Source organism: Grammomys surdaster, unplaced genomic scaffold (assembly GCF_004785775.1).
Source record: "Grammomys surdaster isolate TR1022 unplaced genomic scaffold, NIH_TR_1.0 168, whole genome shotgun sequence".
Taxonomy (NCBI): Eukaryota; Metazoa; Chordata; class Mammalia; order Rodentia; family Muridae; genus Grammomys; species Grammomys surdaster.
Genome location: NW_021604616.1, coordinates 7,657,337 through 7,670,254, shown reverse-complemented (window position 1 = coordinate 7,670,254; position 12,918 = coordinate 7,657,337). Strand labels below are relative to the sequence as shown.

Sequence of the window (12,918 nt, the reverse complement as noted above, 5' to 3'; positions counted from 1 at the left end):
CATTCACAAACACACACTCACACACAGGCACACACAGACACACACACACTCACACACAGGTACACAGACACACACACACTCTCACATAAATTTTAGATACCATATACAAGGGAAGACATGGCATTTGTTTGTCTGCAGCTGGCTGGTTTTGTTTGCCTGAGTCTTCTCTAGTTCATCTTTTCTGTAAATTCCATAATTATATATTTTATGACTAAAACAATTTTTGTTCACATTTTATTTATTTCTTTGTACCTCATTGTATTCATTCACTCATCTGTTACTCAACATCTAACATTTATCCCTTATCTCTCCCCTCTCTCCCTCTCCTCTCCCTCTCTCCCTCTCATCTCCCTCTCTCCCTCTCTCCCTCTCCCTCCCTCCATAACAAATACGAATATGGATATAGTAACATCCCTGTGGTGTGTACCCAGAAGTGATATAGATGGTTCAAACAGTACATAATGGCTGTTTAGATAATGGCTTCAACAAAGACTGCATCTAAACCTTTCTCTTTCCCTCCACTCTCACCAACCATTTGTAGCCTTCATTTTCTTGAATATGACCATTCAGAGTCAGGTGAGGTAGGATGTCTGAGGGGGCTGAACACTTTTTTCAGATAAGGCATTGACCTTACCTGGAAACCCTCTGTGTGTTCTTCAAAACGATAAATAATTCTCTAAGAGATAATTTTCATGCTGTGTAATATGTGGTCACGTAATTTCACAGATCATTTTACCTTACTAAATTGGTAAAATATAATTTGACATTTTAAAACAGACCCAGCATTTCATTTCTAGATACGTTATGATGGTGTTACATGAATGAATTATTTAGAACAGATTTCTTTGCTGTTCTAAATCATAGTTTTATTATTGAAAGAATATTTGCAATTGGTATAATTGATTTTTTATATATAGCAAGTTGACTACAAAGCAATATTTTTGTGAACTCTGTCAATAAAGTGTAATATAAACTGTAATGAGAAAATAAAGGTATGGAGACCTTAAATTGACATCCATATATTTTAGGTTGGCATGTTCTTAGTAGCTAATTTTATAGCTAGCATTTACTAAAACATGGTGATTTATTATATTTCTCATGTAATATTCCTGTAGCTGTCTCTATAAACATGGCAAAATGGACCTCACCTATAAAACCTATTTTATCTGATTATTGCTGCCAGTTTACAGCAGTACCATGTGGTTCTGCAGAAGCAGAACAGGTCTTATGTTCTTGTAGCACTCAAGCTGTCTTCCGCTGATATGTACTGCCAAATGTCCTGGCTTGTAGCTCATTCATAATGGCCCTATTGACTGATACTGAATGATTGGCAAAGTCTTTTTGAGATGTTTGTCTCTGTGAACTTGGATGTGTTACTAGCTGGAGTCTATTATTTTTTACTGTTCTAAAAGTTGCATGTTAACATAACTTTTACTTTTCTTCCTTCTTTCCTTTTTTTGTTTTTCACTTCCCTTCCTCCCTGTCTCCATGCCTTCCTCAAATCATGTTTTCTGGTCATTAAAATTGTGGGCTTATTGTTTAACTCATGTTGGTTTGGCTTTGGTGTTTAAAATAACAAATATGGAAGTAAAACCAACTTTTAAGAAATGTTTCGATGATTTTGTATTCTGTCTGAGTACTTTTCCCATGTGTGTAGATGTACACTTGAGAGGCCAGAAGAAGGCCCCAGATCCCCTAGAACTCCCGTTAGAGATGGATGTGGACTACCATGTAGATGCTGGAGACTGAAGTCTGGTTCTCTTCCAGAACAGTCAGTGCTCTTATCCATTGAGTCACCCCTTTGAGACCAAAGCAACTTCTGATAATGTAGTTCAGACACTTTGCTGCTATAAATGGTGATTTTTAATACTGATTTGTTCAGTTTTATAACATCCTTTTAATTAAAGGAACCCATAAGGAAAAATAATAGGCATGGAATTGTAACTCCTACATATATAGTGAGAACGTGTATGGACTATACTCGAGAGATTTTGAACAACAAAATGTGCAATTTCTCCTGTGTTGAAAAGGCTTAGTCCATGTCTGTTATATATATATATATATATGTATAAAGAAATGCTTTAAAATAAAAAAAATCTGCATGACAGAAACCTTATTAACTTAAAAATTGTGAACCATTCCGAGCCCTGAAATCATGGTATTATTTCATATGATTAGTACTAAACAAAATAATAATATGCTCCAATTAAAATTGCAGTGTACGATTGATTTTGGAAGTTGTCATAATTATCAGGCATGAAACTGTCATGTCCAGGACCAGTTCTTATTGAATCTTGGTATATATCAGAATTTCAAGTATTTTAGAAAAGACATGAAATAGTATTTGATAAACTTAGAGTTATCATATGTAAAGCATATAAAACATTTTTTACTAGAAGGCAATTCACAATCAGAGTTTATGAATGGAAACAGAATATATTGCTAACACACCTTTGATCTGGTAATGATTCTTGCTTGTTAAGGTTAACAGTAGATTTCTCCTGGACTCCATAGTGGTACTATATATTTTATTGGGGCTCATGTTAGAGAGGTACCAACATGAAGAGCAAACAAGCTCTCTAAAATTGCTTCTTCTTATTTTCTCACTGCATATTTCCCCTAACTTACTTTTCTATCATGATTGTGTATGTGTGTGTGTGTGTGTGTGTGTGTGTGTGTGTGTTGACTTCTGAAGTGAATGCTGTGTGTCTTGCTCAATAGCACTCTACTTATCAAGGTAGAGTCTTTTTGCTGTACCCAGAGCTTCCTAATTCCTCTAATGTTTCTGCAGCATATCCAGAGGATTTCAGCTCTGCTTTTCAAATGTTGCAATTAGAGGAAGTCACCACACCTGCCCTGTTTTTACTTGCTTTTCCAGCATCTGAACTCTGGCCCTCATGCTTGGATGAGAAGCACTTTCTCCAGAGAGCCATCTCCCTAGCCTTTCATTTACATTTTCACAATTAAATGTTGTTTGGCGCTTTCAACACAATAAATATTGTTTCATTGTTTAAGACTTTATGTCTTCAATTTTATATTTGATTACCTTATTTATGTAAACATTTGTTTGCTTTAGGAGCAAGGATATGCTACTGAGGTAAATATAGTTCATTATTTTTTTATGTCAGTCTTGGTTGTATTTACATGCATACAAATGAAATTAAACTGTCTCCCCAGGAACTTATAGAGGGTGCATTTCAATCCACAAGTTAATGCAAATCATAAGGTTACATCACTGGAGTATAATTTGAAAGCTTGGAAGAAGGGAGAATAAGTAGTCAGGGTAGAGGGGGCCTGACTCTGGGCCTTGCATTATTCATGAAAGTTGGATTTTACCATTACATTCTGAGGTATTGAGCTCCTTCCTCATTTGTGTGGCTGCACTGTAAAGGTCAGTGCATGTCTAGGTCAGTCTGCCATGTGGGCAGAAAGATGATTTTGCTGCATCTTTATTTTGAGGAGATGCACTGTGCTTTCTCATTGCCTCCTACATTTCTTGTGTTCATTGCTACTTTAGCTGGAACACTTACAAGGTGAGAGCAATCACATTTCATTCTCTAAGGTGTTCTCAATTGAAACATGCATTAAACAAATCGTTCCCCAAAGAAAAAGAATGCCCTTCCAATTAAACTGAGACTTTTGATAAACTAGAATAACATCCTCATTGCAATGATATTACAATGTGAATTATAGAGAAATACTTGTATTTCTTGAAACATGGTACTGCTTTATGGCATAAAGAGAGCTGATCAATAGAAAGACTTGAACAAAAATTTCAGAGGTGCATTTCAGATGGAAACAGATGTTCCTGCAGGATGTCATAGATTGAAGGCTATGTTTCTCCCAATAGCAAATTAGAAAGAGGAATGTCAGAATATTAGACCTAACAGTAGGATGCTTGGGCTCTCTGTCTCTATAGCTCTACTCTCTTTGTTTAATTGCTGTCAGTAACTTTGAGTGTGATACAAAAGAATGTGAGAACACTTTAATAGTGTTCCATATACTCACAGCCCTATAAACACAACCATCACTTTAATTCTAAATGGAATGAAAGAAAAAAAATACAGATATTCTCATGATATGCCATGCTTTTAATAGACAAAATGGACAAATGCCTGGCCTTTCAGCATCTTCCCACACTATCAAAATGACAGCTGAATGTTCTGTGAGAGTGTAACAAGAAATCATTTTAGCATCTATCAGTTATTTGTAATCTCAGTTCTTGCTGTGCGAGTGCGTGCATGAACACACATACACACACATACACACACATTTTGTTAATTAAAGCTGAAAAACTCCACAGACAAAATGAAGTTCCCAGAACTTGAATTTTAATAAATGCAAATGAGACCAAAGTGAGACTAGTCAGGCAAGGCTCCAAAGTGGAATACTTGTCTTGTGTTTACCTTGCAATTCGTTAGATACTGCTCAGCTGAAAGAGAAGCTTCAGGAGTGAAGATAAAAAGGAAAAGACTGCATTTGAAATAATGCAGAAATAAAGTTTCAAGAACATGAATTACCAACCTTCCTCCATATTCCTATTTAGAATTTGGGTATGGGGAATATATTTTCTCATGATGGCAGACACAAGAGGTTGGCAGCCTTAGTGACTCTTTTCCATTCTTTTTGCCTCTACAAACATAATACTTCATCGTTCTCTTAATAATTCTTAACATCTCCTAAAAATATACTATATGATTTATACTATCAAAATATGAAGGTAATTCATGTCCATGTTATCTTTCTCATTAGGTGAAAAATATGTTTCAAAGCTTCAATCAAAATGTTCCTGAACGATTAACAGACATCTTTTATAGTAGCAAAGTAAACCTGGTTGTTGGATGTGTTGTTCCTTAGAAAACATGTTAGAAATCTCACAAAAAAAGAAACGAAAAGGAAAAAAAAAAGACAACATGACTCCTTATTTACCACTGGCATAAAATGTAACCATACTGCTCATGTTTCTGACTCTCTGCTCTATAAAATTAGTAAAGGCAACTGTTTATTTGATATGGATGTGAATGTCAGATCTCCAGCACTTAGCATACAGTGTTGCATACAGCAAGTGGTCAAAATATTTATGTTTCGTCTGTGATTTGAATAGAAGTTATACATGTCTTTTCAAAATGGCCTTTACTTACCTAAATTAGTGGACTAAATGCTAGCATAAATAGATTTTCCTTCTTATTTTGTGAATAAAACTTTATGGTAAATTGTGTCCCGAAGTTAATTCTTACTAAGTGTACATATTGGTGGGACTCAACTTGATTTTCCATTCATTTATCAATGCACATCACTCATATCCATGCAGTCTTCGTCTCCATTTCCCCCAATATGTCATACTTCTCAGTGCACACAAATAGCTATTGTGTTTAGGTTATTTTCATTTCTTGTTTCTATTTGTGTGTGAGAGAACATGTACTAACTTTCCTGTGTCTTCACTTAGTTTCCCCAGATGACATGCATTTTCCCCTATTTCATGCAAGTTGCTACAAATGACAGAATGTAATACTTAATTTACCCTGTTACATATAATGCATATATATCCATTTATATAAAGTCTACATATGTGTAGTATGTGAACAGGATTAGAATAGCTGGATTTTACAGTAGTTCTATATTAAATCTTTTGGGAAGCCTCCATAATGCTTTCCACAGTGGATGCAGTAATTCACGTTCGCACCACTGGTGAATAAGAACGTGTTACGTTAGAAATTAGATGAAAGAACTTGAAAACATTTATGGGGGATGCAAGATCTGTTTTCATACACAAAGTAGATGACCAATCTTTTTGTGCATGAGGACTGAGAAGGTCAATTTCATCAAACAAGAATTGTCCAGAATGACGTAAACCCTCATGGTCATGTAAATAATTTCAAAACTATTAGAGAAAAAACTAACAGCTTTACTCAAACGAGAACATGTGATTCCTCCTTTCAATTATATAGACAACTTGGCATTAACAATCATAATGAGCCAATCAATATGTTTCCTGAAATGTTCCATGAGTTTTCTAACAAAATAAATATATGGGAATGTAGACTGGAAAGACTAACCTTAGGAAGAATTAACTGGTTGGCTTGCAGTGTTTTAAAAAGATATTTTGTTGAAGAATATGTAAAAGGTCGCATTCTTGGTGAATAGTTGTTTTCCACTATTTAGTCTTCACTAAGCACAATGTGCATCTCTTTCTTTCTTTCTTCCTTTCTTCCTTTCTTTCTTCCTTTCTTCCTTTCTTTCTTTCTTTCTTTCTTTCTTTCTTTCTTTCTTTCTTTCTTTCTTTTCCTTCCTTCCTTCCTTCCTTCCTTCCTTCCTTCCTTCCTTCCTTCCTTCCTTCCTTCCTTTCTTTCTTTCTTTCTTTCTCTCTTTCTTTCCTTTATATTATTATTATTTTATTTACTTACAATTCATCCTTTGCCCCCCTCCTGGTCCCCCTCCCACAGTTTCTCCTCTCTTTACCCCTCCCCTGTCTCCAAGAGGATGTTCCTGCCCCAACAGGACTCCTCCCTCCATCGGGCCACAAGTCTCTCTAGGATTCGTTGTGTCTTTTCTCACAGAGGCCAGACCAGCCAGTTCTCTGCCATATATCAGCTGGGTGCTGTGGCCCAATTCCTGGATGCTGCCTGGGTGGTGGCTCAGTGTCTGGGAGCTTCCAGGGGTCTGGATTAGTTGAGACTGCTGGTCTTCCTATGATGCCACTCTCCCTTTCAGTTTCTTCAATGCTTCTCCTAATTCAGCCATAGGGGTCCATGGCTTCAGTCCAATGGTTGGGTATAAGTATCTGTGTCTGTCTCAGTCAGCTGCTGATTGGGCCTCTCAGAAGACAGCCATGCTAGGCTCCTGTTTGTAAGCATATCATAGCATCAGTAACAGCATCAGGCCTTGGTCCCCCTAACCCCCAATGGAATGGATACCCAGTTGGGCTGTTTCTGGACAACATTTTTTTTCAGTCTCTTCTCTATTTTTGTTCTTGCAGTTCTTTTAGATAGGAATGATTCTGGGTCAGAGGTTTTGAATGTTGTTTGGTAACCTCATCCCTTCACTGAAGGCCCTATCTACTGGAGGTAGACTGTTTGAGTTCCCTCTCCACATGCACTGTTGGGCATTTCGGTGAAGGTCACCCTAGTTGAGTCCTGAGAATCTCTCACCTCCCATGTCTCTGATACTTTCTAGAGGGTCTCCCCACCTCCCATGCCCCAAGGATGCATATTTTCATTCATTCTGCTTGCCCTCTGGGCTTCTCATCTCTCTGCCCACCCAACAGGATTAATCCTGTTCCCCTTATCCCCTGACCCTTCTCTTTCCCACCTTGGTCCCCCCCTTCCTCTGTCTTCCATGATTGTTTTCTTCCCTGAAAAGGACATGCCTGGTTTGTACTCACTAATAATTGTATATTAGCCCAAAAGTACAGACTACCTAGGATACAAGCCACAGACCCTAAGAATTTAACAAGCAGAGAGGCCTAAGTGAGGATGTGCATTTCTTTCTTTCATCCTGCTCATAGGTGCAAACTAATTTCACCTTCAAAGTGGGGTGAGAAACAAAGAACATTATCCATTAGAAACATGTGTAAATGTAAGATGGTTGTTATATCCTTTTGTTACCATGTGTTAATTTGGAGGCAAAGTATGATTCTGTGTATGCTGCTTTGTGTGCTTTATAAATAGACCATGATAGGCTCTGAACTGCCCACACTGTTCTGAGCTTTGAGCAAATTCTGCTGACTTGATGATCTAACATAAGCTCCAATGTGAGTCATAAAAACACAAGGCTGAGAACCTCTGTTTGCAGCTTTGTTTGTCAAGCAGGTAAAATGAATTCCCTGTCAGACACAAACCCATCCCATTCAATCACTGGGAAGACAGTTGGATAGTCCTCTTGACCCAAAACAGACAAATGCAGCCATTCTTTTCTAAGGAAATTATATTTTATTATTTTAAAGCCTCAAGTGAAGCAACAAGCATTCATTTATATGTTAGTCATCTGTCAGAAAGTGATAACAGCATGATGTAGGTAAAATATTGAATCAGATGTTCACAGCTATCAAAATTGGTCTCATAAATTTGGACAGTTAATCTGTAAAGAGAATTTCTAAGGAACATTTCTGGTAATATAGAAATCAAATATCTTACAACACTCTATTTGCATATAGGTCCTATCACTATATAGTTCATATTACAGAATTTAAAATTTACTTTGTATAGTACTATTATGCCTGTCTACTTGATTCCCTCACTGTTTGATAACCTGAAGCTTGCATAAAACTTTAGGATTGAATTCAATTGTGCCATGCTTGTGTTTTTAAAGTATCTTAAATTCTATAGTCAATAGATATCTGGTACTTCTCAGTACCTGGTCATAGTATTCTTAGTATTAATGAAACAGAATGTTGTAATGACAGGATGAGGATCTTTCAAAATTCCCCTTGCAGGACCAAGCTGATTAATGCTTTGGGAAGATGATGACTGAGAGACTATTCACATCACAGCTAAGCATTGAGACTGAAACAATAAATAACAGGCAGCAACACATCTCTGACCCCTGTAGATAGAATAATGGGGAACACAGCAGGCAAATAAGGCTGAACCATGGGGAGCACAGAGAAGATACTTCAATAACAGAAAGGAGGCTGACCCTTAGGGTGATAAGTCAGAGCTTCAGAATTCAAAGACAGATTGCAGGCGGATACTAGAAATGAAGACTGAACTTGCTTTGTAGTATCTAAATACCTTAAATATGTACTCCTAGACATTTGTGGGCATGTCCATGTTTACAGCTAAAATACTAAGTTACATCATCATTTATTATATACTTCATCCCTAAATTCATCAAGTAACTATTTTTTAAACACTAATGGGAGTTGCTTTCAAAATCCTGGAATACCTATTTCAGTAGTATAGCCATATTTACCCTATAGGGTAAGTGAACGCATGCAGATAAGGTAGTTGTAACATTTCAGCAGGTGGGAAACAAATTTATGTAACTTTAAAAAAAAATCTGTTTATTGGGTGGATTTTCAGTAAAATACTAAAAATATACTATTGAATTATTCAAATATTTAAGAGAAAGAACAGCAATGCCTTGAGTTGTGTTTTATTAGTAACAATGCACTGGGAGGGGCTGAAGAGTTAGTTCTGTGGTTAACAGCACTTTCTGCTATTGCAAAAGTCCTTGGCTCAGGTCTTAGTCTACATAGCACCTCAAAACTTCCTTTAACTCCAATTCCAGGGGATCAGATGCTTTCTGCTGGCCTCTGTGTACACCAGACACATATGTGTTACACATCCATGCATACAAAACACTTGCCAACCAAGCATGAAGACCTGAGTTCAGTCCCCAGCATCCATGTAGAAAACATGCCTTGTCTGGTGGCATATATTTGAAATCACAGTGCAAGGGAGGTAGAGGCAGATACATCTAAAGAAGCTTCTGGGGAGCCAAATAACCGAATTGTAAAACTTCATGTTTAATGAGATTTTGTCTTAGAAATTAAAGTAATAAAGAGTAAAGCCAAATACCTGCAGTGCACTTGAAGTCTCCATATACATGTACACATATATGAACATACACAGAGAGAAGGAAAAGAGGGAGAGGGGCAGGAGGAGGAAGAAGAAGAAGAGGAAGAAGAAATGAAGGAATTAAATTTTATCAGTGACTATTTTTTGTGAGTTGTAAGTGAACTTATTGACAATCAAGCTGTTTCTACTTCCATCCTATCCAGACAATTAGAAAGTGTGAGTATCTGTGGATGAAAGAAAACCTTCCAGAAGTAGTAACAGGGTAGGTGGAAGGATGTCAGTGGGAGGAGAAAACTACAACACAGTACAAAGACACATATGCATGAAAATGCCAAAATAACCACAATTCTGTATCCTAACCTAAAAATTATATTTAAGATACTATGAAATGTGTTATACATTTATGTAGGCAGTACTATGGGTATAGCAGGTAGAAGGTAAAGCAAGATTAAGGAAAGCTGGGTTTGGTATCCAGTTTTTTATCAGGACAGTCTTGTTACGAGTTTCACTAGTCTCTCTTGACTTTCATATTTGCAATTCCTTTTCATTCTGACACATCTCTCTAGCTCATTTCCATCATCTTCATATCTGTCCTGCACAACAAGGCTAAACCTTGCAAGATGCTGTTGTTGAGTTTTGTGCTTAAAATTTACTCTGTGTTTCTTTGTGTGTACTTCAATAGCTTTAAGGCTCTGTAGGAAACTGTAAACTTGTTATGTAAGGATGCTTTGGAAGGTGTATTTGAGTGAACAGATTCTGTTTCTTTAGGACCAGTAAAGTTTACAGGGGAGCAGATTCTAGGGTTCCAGGGAAACACAATGTGATGAGCAACTGTCCAATACCCATGGCTTTTGCAAACTGAGATAAAGCTGTTGGAAGAGTCTGGTTGATACTCTGCAGGGAAAAAGCCGTGTTGCTAAATTGGAATTTTGTTCTGCAAACATTAGTAGGCAGGATGAAGGAATGCATTAGTTAGTGATATGATTTACTGCTGATGGAAACGTAGGTCTACCTGACTCATGAGATTAGCATGTTCAAGACACAAGAACCGACTTGTGCTCAGTCAAAGCCAGTATATGGGGGACATTAGAAACCAGACTCCCATTTTCTTTTCTGTCTTGACCGTTCTTGCCTCTATGACCATCTGAATGGAAAAAACCTCTGTAATAAATGAGGTCATGTGAGCTGTTGAACCAAACACAAGACATTTAAGTTTCTTGGCTAAAGGCTATGTGTGAGCAGATGCTATTAACTGACATTAGGCAATGTACACCCTTGGCTACACACTTTTTTCTAATGAATTTGTGTACCCTTCATTCATATATGGTTTGCCACCTAATAACCTTGAGACTGTGTTCCAGGGGCACCAACTCACATTAAATTTTGCTAAATGGCACAGGTTTCTTGTTAGTTTAGCAAATCACTCATATCTAGACTTTCCTTATAGCTCAGGGACAGTTAGAATCTGTGACTACAATCTGCAGTCATACATCAACTGTTTCCTTTGAGCCTAAGCTACCCCAGAAATGCAGGGGTATAGAAACAATGGGATTTTTTTTAACCTCAATGCTGAGATAATTCTGTTATGTGGAAAAGTTCCATATTATACCAGCCAATAAATAGGACAACATATTTTGACTAATGAGATATTAGTCTCTTACTTGGACAATATAATGTTAAATTTGCTACATCAGGGTTAGTTCATACTCAGGAATGAGATCTTGCCCCATGCCCCACCTCCCCACACCAAGTGTGTCCTGCCTCTCTGATGCTTCCTAGATCTGGGGCTTTAAGTTTGGGATAGCAAGTAGAAGAAACAAATAGGGTAATAAAGAATCAAAAATAAGTTGTATAGCTAATGACTCTTCAGAGAACAGACATGTCCTAGCAAATCCATGTCTGTTTATGGCCTCCATCCATTACTTGCTGGACAGACTGACCAAGTGATGACCTATAGGGCAGTTCAGGGCAGTGCATAAGGGAGAATGAAGAACACTGTGTCCTGTTCTTTGTTCAAGCCTGAATTCTTCAATAGCTTGGCTTTGGTTATCAGCTTTCACAAACATCAAAGGTGGAATGTGATCTTTCATCTCTTGTCTTCTTGTCTTTCAGTCACTCCACAAACTCTGAGCTTGCCTGTTTCATTTTCATGAACTGTTACCAGTTTCATCCAATCCCTTTGCCCTTAACAACTAGAACTATATTTTAAACCAAATAAAATGTAACTGTCTATGCTCAAAGGGAGCCAAATAATTCTAGGTACCGACACTATGAACACAGAGCTCTGTATTTTATATAGGTCTGTGAAGAGTACACGAGATCAGTAAATGTGAAAAGTGAAAGGCATCTCCTATTCCCCAAAGAGCAGAGTGTCACCCATGGGCCCTGGGCACGAGAAAAAACGGTATGTGCAGCAGTTTTAGAGTATCAGAACAAATCCTATTATGAGGGCTTCAAGAAGACCAGCGAAAAGTTGGTAATTTAGAGTCATCCAGGACTGTGACAATGTGCTTTCTTGCCTGCCTGTTTATGGAAACTCACACTGATTTCCTTGCTGCTAAAGGGGACATTCAATAACCAGAAAATGGGTCAAGCTTTAAATCTCATGTTTGTCATCCTGAGAAGTGACCCTGATAAATTGCTATCTTGGTAATAGACAGACTGACAGTTTACCAGCCATATCAGGTAAACATAATGCTGCCCATGTTCCCAGTTGCATACTTGTCCCTAAGATGAGTCCCATGAGGGTGGAAGCCAATTTCTGTAATGGCTGATAAATGGGTATGACTGTGTGTTATCTATACCTCTAACAGTCTCAGGGGAATGTGATGTAGATTTCATGAATACTGCAGAAGCTGAGACAGAAGGACTGTGAATTTAGGGCCAGTATGGGCTGCAGGTTCAGACCAAGACTAGCAACTCAGTGAAAACACGTCTCCAGCTAAATAGTCAAGACATCATTGGAGGTAGAGTAAGAGCCATGTAAAGTGCTTGCTTCACATGTAAGAACCTCGCAGGTTCAATCACAGGTAATGTAAAAATGAACAGATCTAACATTAAATTTGAGTATATGCTTGAAGTAATTTTCAGTATTTTTATAAATGATAACAGATTTTATGTTACAATTAAAAATCAAATCTGAAATAGAATTCTACTGAAAATAAGCATTAACATAGATTTTCATACATTTATTTAACCTCAACTTTATAATACAAAGCTTTTCTCTTTTTCTTCTTTCTCCTCAAACTGAGACTTTTGTTAAGACTTTTCTCTGTGTCCTTACCTCTTTCTTTGTCTCTCTGGTTTCTGCTCCTTCTTTATCATGTGTTTTTTCTACTTTGCTCCCTCCCTCCCTCCCTCCCCCCTCCCTCCCTCCCTCCCTCCCCCTTCCCTCCCTCCC

The 12,918-nt window shown here is 37.5% G+C and overlaps 1 protein-coding gene across 1 annotated transcript in view; it reads left to right on the top strand.

Moving 5' to 3' along the window:
* The window catches only part of Nkain2 (sodium/potassium transporting ATPase interacting 2), a 993,485-nt gene that overhangs the window by 203,988 nt on the left and 776,579 nt on the right, over positions 1 to 12,918 (top strand). The gene's annotated exons all lie outside the window — the stretch shown is intronic.